Raw genomic sequence first — 6,274 nt, forward strand, 5'->3', positions numbered from 1 at the left:
TCAATATTTGATAAAACATGGTTTTTCCTCAACACACCACCTCCGTAACCTTTCGACATTTCAAATGTTTCCTATTCGAGAAAAAGTGAGATTTAAGAAACTGAAACCTTTATGAATACTGGAACGGACATCAGGGATAAATGACCTTGTGGGGAGCTGAAAGGCCGGTAAATATTATTCTGGCTGACTGTCAATCATAGGCAGCCAGCCAAAAGTATTTCTTTACTTTTCTTATAAACTTTGTTCGGTAGACTTGATGCAATGCGACAGGTGATCTTTAAGGGGTCTTTTCATATTTACTAAGAAAAAGTTTAACAGGTGAATTTCATCGTCGCAAAATACGATGCTGTTTCAAAAGAGATGCAAACCTAAGTCCTTCTACAAAAGAAATCATTCACTCTGATGTAAAATGAAATAGCAAACGTCGTAAACCTTCAAGATCAATGACAATTTTCATTTTTAACACTGCCCAAATATAACATCGAAAACCGATCAGCCTTTAAAACGTTACATACAGTATATACCTACAGCCGTGATAAATACAAGATTAAGTTCCAAAAAGCACATGACGAGCTGACATCGACATGCTACGGATGCATCAAAACCATTATTCTATCAGCAACGTGAAAGACAATAAAAGCATATGCCTTCACTACTCAACAAGACCAGAACTGATTTCACAGAACGGAACAATTTACACGCACATATATAAATATATAGATAATACACACACAGAGAGAGATATATATATATATATATATATATATATATATATATATATATATATATATATATATATATTTAAAGTGTAAATAAACTTAATTACTTTAGAATTTAAGCAGAGGGAGACGGAGGAAATGATGAGGTGTTTAGTGGATAAACACAGGAGCTCAGCAAAGCCTTTTAGGGATTTTTATGAAGAATACCGTTCTAGAAACCAAGATTTTTCACCGTACTAGCTCAAATCTATGAAGTTTAAGATAAGGTCAATTTGGAAGCTGTACTTCATTTTGTTATATACAATACTGTACTGACTGCAAACAACAAGACCACACACACACACACACACACACAAAAAAAAAAAAAAACTGCCTTCACACAAAATGTTACTGGTACACAAATGATCATGATCCTAAATCTTTTAAGAGCTAATTTACATTAATGGCCACCAAGAGTCAATGGTCATATGATTGGAAAAGTACCAGACTGGCAAAAGGTGAAAACCTAACCCTGTTGAGAGTAAATTATCAAAAATATCCTATAGGCTTCAAGACTTTGGAGATGTCAAGGCACAAGTGAAATTTGTCAGAAATTCTGACAACTACAATATAAGGAAAGAGTTCTTGCAGATATTGTACGATGTCCACGTGCCACAATAGCTCGGAAAAAAAACCGGTAGACGAAAGAAACAGAGTTCAAACAATTATATGTTTTTTCTGACAGCGAAGATATGACATAACTGGATAGTTATTCACGATGAAAAATTAAATTTTTTAATCGTTTTCTTCAACCAACATCTTAAGGAATTAATTGGCCTATTAGTACCTAAAAAAAAAAATAAAAAGAATCTTAGCCTATGACAAGGAAAATGTGGACTAATTATTTTATCAAAATTAGTAACATAAATGGGTTAAATGAAAATTAGTAGTGGGTGTTGCCTCTTGCACTAATGCATTCCTGCACCTAGCCATGCCTCTCTGATCAGTCGATTGATCACATGTCCTGGGGCAGGTTGTTCCATTCTCGACAAGGGGCCTGCAAGCTCCTGACATGTTAGGGGGGGGTTTGGGTGGCCTGAAACCTTTGTATAATAATAACTCCCACACTGTCTTCATTGGATTGAGGTCTGGCGACCGAGCTGGCTACAGTACCATCACTTCAATTCCTTGTCGATTCAAATAATCCTGTACCATTCTGTCAGCGTGAAGAAGGGTATTATCGCATCAGCACAGAGTTTTCACCGACTGCCCAAAGAAATGGTCTGACAATGGGTTCTAGAATCTCATCACGACATATTATGGCTGTCAAAGATCCTCCATTAATCACATGCAAAGTCCGTGCATACTCCAAGCAGATTCCACCCAAACCATTAAAGATCCTCCACCATACCTACTGGACAATGTTACATGCAGCATATCGTTCACCAGGTGTTCCACACACCAACACGTCGGTCACAAGTAGAAATGTGCCATCTGCCTCATCAGTACAGAGAACAAACTGCCAGTGAAGCAACTGCCACTTTGCGATCATGCAAATGCCAGACGGATGCTCGGTGTTGGGGGGTGTCTTGAGCATCTAGCAGGGCATCTGCTCTCGGTTATCTTCTTCAACCTGTTCCTCACTGTCTGATCACTAACTACGCCTTTTTTGAGTAGCCTTTTTTGATGGAATGCCATTTGGATGCTTCAGCAGTCGACTGTCACTTTTGAGTTAACATGCAGATATCGATCCTGGTGATGAGGGGGTTGTGCATTGTCTGCGACCCTGGGTCCATGAAGGCTACCATACTCCTTCCTCTGTTGCATGATACCCAACACTTCTTGCACACACCCAGCCTGTCATGCATTCCTGTGAAAACTATCCTCCAACATCTGACAGCCCTTGCCACTCTGGTTCCTGGTGTAAGTACCATTTCAGCACATTCCACAAGCATGGCAGGGCAAACATCAATAGAAAGATGAAGAAGAAACTCACTGTGGCAGTGTAAGCCTGAGAGTACACTATATGGACTGCAGCCCAGTGCCAAATATCAATGAGGGGTATACTTGAACTGAACCGCTTACTTCACAATAAAGATAGATAAGGAAGGAGCTGAAAAACACTTGAGTCACAAAGAAAACAAGGACCTTAAAAGCAGTGATCAATACTTCGTAGCTTGCTGTCATTTACCTATATAGCAAAGATTAAAATGAGCACCTCAATTCTTTTGAGTCCTTCAGAGTTTCCTGACAGTGCCGGGGTTGGTCAGTGTGTGTGTGAGTATATATATATATATATATATATATATATATATATATATATATATATATATATATATATTATATATATATATATATATATATATATATAGTTATTAAAGGACTATTTTAAATTGAATGAAATGAGTTCAAAAAAATAGTAAAGCTTTCATTACAAACAGTATTCGTATATGAAAGCAAATTTGATAAATCCAAGCTGTATTTATGATTTTCCTGGTACTTTTAATCCTATAATCGTCCCTCTTTTACCTCCAAGAAATTACCTTGGTCTTTCACATCCCCAGATGTCCGTTTCCAGTGTGGTAACTCTCTTGCGTTTTTCTTCAGGAATTGCTACTGTACTAACTGTTTTTTCTGAAATGCTGTCTTCACTGTTTTCACTGCCCCAATCATCCAGTTACTACTTATGACTGTCCTATTCTACAACCATCTAGATGTTTGTTGTGGTTCCTGACAGTCCCTATTTATCCAGGTATTACTGTAATCATTTTCCCAATCCATGTATTACTGCCGACGTCTTGATTATAATACCTTATGTTCTGCAGATGTTGTATTACTGCTCTTTTACTGTCCCATTTCGCCAGGTATGACCTGTCTTCACTGTTTAGACACCTGCCATATAAACCCCCTATTCTCTTCCCCTCTCCCACTTTTGTTTCAACTATTTTATTCCTAATGTTTTTTGACCATCAATTTGAAATTATATATTACTGTATGGGTGATGTCTTGTTGTCAACTGTATTACTTTCCTGCACCTTTCAATCCCTTTTATCCCAAATATTTTTCCTTGTGTCCCTGACTAATCTCTTTCTCCCATGGTAATCCAACTCTTCGCAAAAATTCCGGACTGACTGTAAGCCATTTATCCAGAGTTGTTTCTTTCTTTCCTATGACTGGAGAACCATGGAATTGGTGTGTGTCTGTCCCTTTCATTTTAAATTACTGTCCTAAGGACATCAGAAAGAATTTCTCCTTCCTTCCATCTTCTAATGCTCTGCTGCCTGTCCATTTATGTTTCTAAGAAATTGTGGTGATCAGTCCCATTTATCAGATGTCATCGTATCTTCCCTTTCATTCTCTTTATTTGTTTTACCATCTTTCTTTTCCAAAGACACTGATGAAGAATTTTGGTGAGATTTGAACTCATGGCCACGCCATGGGCAAAGTAAATAAATGGCGTGGCCATGGTTCAAGTCTTTCACCACTCCTAGCCAATCTTATGAATGGTTTGAAATGAAGAGGTGGGGCAGTGAAATAAAGGGAACTTAAAATATCGTAAATGGGTAAGATACGTGGATGACATCTGATCATTTACAAGGAGAAAGGGAAGATCTACAATGTGCTTTAGAAAAACATAAATAAACTAAATGAACACATCAAGTTCACATTAGAAGAAGAGAAGGAAGGAGAAATTCCTTTCTTGGATGTCCTGGTCAAGAGGGTGGAGAATTTAAATTCGTTGCATATAGGAAGAAGATACACACCACCTATACAGGGCAATAGGTTCTCCAGTCATAGGAGAAATAAAAATAGGATTAATGACAGGTTGGCCATCAGGGCTTATAGGATTTGCAGTCCGGAATTTTTAGACGAAGAGTTGGATTACCTGAGGGAAGAGTTTTAGGAGATTAGGCTACCCTAAGTATTGGTGGGAGTGGGCACATATCAAAGCAAGGAAAAACTATTTTAGGAGAGGGAAAAGGATTGAAAAGGAACATTTGGTAGGAAAAAAAACAATTACAGTTCCGACAACAACTCTATTGCACCCATCAACAGAAGCTAAATAATTTCAAATTGATAGGCAGCTACTAAAAACACCATTAGGAATAAAATAGTTAGAAACAAAAAGGTTTGTAGAGGGGGAAGAGATTAGAGGGGGTTTATATGGCAGCTTGTCTAAACTGTGAAGAGGGGTACTGCGGCGCAAAACTGGCAAATCATGTAAAGAGCGGCAACAACATCTGCAGAACATAAGGCATTGCATCAGACGCCGCAGTTGCCAAACACTGTTGGGAAAATGATCACAGAATAGACTGGGGAAATATGAGTTTTCTGTACAGGAACACCAACAAAACATCTAGACCGCAGAGAACGCCTTTCATAACTTGGCGCCAACAACACGACATGGCAGGAACATCATAGAAACGGCTTTGAAGACAGCATATCTAGAAAATCGTATACTCCACAGTAGCAAGGAAACGAAGAAAAACGCAAGAGAACGCACGGAAAAACGGACATCTGGAACCAGGATTGTGAGAAAGACCAAGGTCAAGAGAGGGTGGAGGTCACAGGAAGAGCTAGGCGATTATAGGATTAAAAGCGCACCCAGCACACAGATATAAATACAGCCGACTATGCGCTTGCTCATTGTACGGATATTTGATATCGTGGGACTGGTTTGTCCAAGAAAAGCTTGGAACTTTTTAATAAAACTCATTAGGATACCATCCAGTTTGAATGAGGTCCTTTTAGCAATTCTACTAATGCACAGAATAAATTGAGGGCGCAGTGTAATAAGGTGCCAAGCGCTAGCTTTTTTAAAAATGATAAAACGCATTTAAAGTTTGCCAACTATGAAAAACGCTTATAAAAGAAAACCAGCCAAACGATTTCTATGAATCATACCATTTTAAAGGAAATTTATCTATTACATATGCAAAAATCATTATAGTATGTTTTCGTCATTTAGCGCCAACTACAAAAGTGAGGTAATGTAAGATTGTAAAGTGTTAATGAACATAATAAAAAATGTTTTCATACGGCAATTAAAGCATGTTTTTGAAAAACAACCTAAAAATATTTATCCTAATAATGCTCTAAAATTATTATTATAACATATCTGAGTAAAATTTCCATGAAAAATATTATAAAACAAAAACATCCACCCACGCACTCCACTGGTTGCCGCTTGCTTCCTTTTATGACGTAGTCTTATGATGAGCAGTGAGAACTCGCTAAGGGCGATTTCCTTTGTTTTGCATGGATTTTTTAACCTTTGCCAGCAACATAGGGGACAAAAGTGTGTGTACAGGATAGTGCTGTACTTTAGCTGCTCGCCACAATAAAAACTAGTTCGGCCGCTGGTGGCGCTAGGTTGCCACCTTGTTACGCCGCGCCTCAATTGTGTATGATAAAGTTAATATATATATATATATATATATATATATATATATATATATATATATATATATATAATAGCTGTCCAACCCAGCACTGCACAAGGAAACTCTGAAGGACTCAAAAATTTTCCTGCACCACCTTGTGCTGACTGTCCCTTTTATCCAGAAATTACTGTG

Source organism: Macrobrachium rosenbergii, chromosome 55 (assembly GCF_040412425.1).
Source record: "Macrobrachium rosenbergii isolate ZJJX-2024 chromosome 55, ASM4041242v1, whole genome shotgun sequence".
NCBI classification, from domain to species: Eukaryota; Metazoa; Arthropoda; class Malacostraca; order Decapoda; family Palaemonidae; genus Macrobrachium; species Macrobrachium rosenbergii.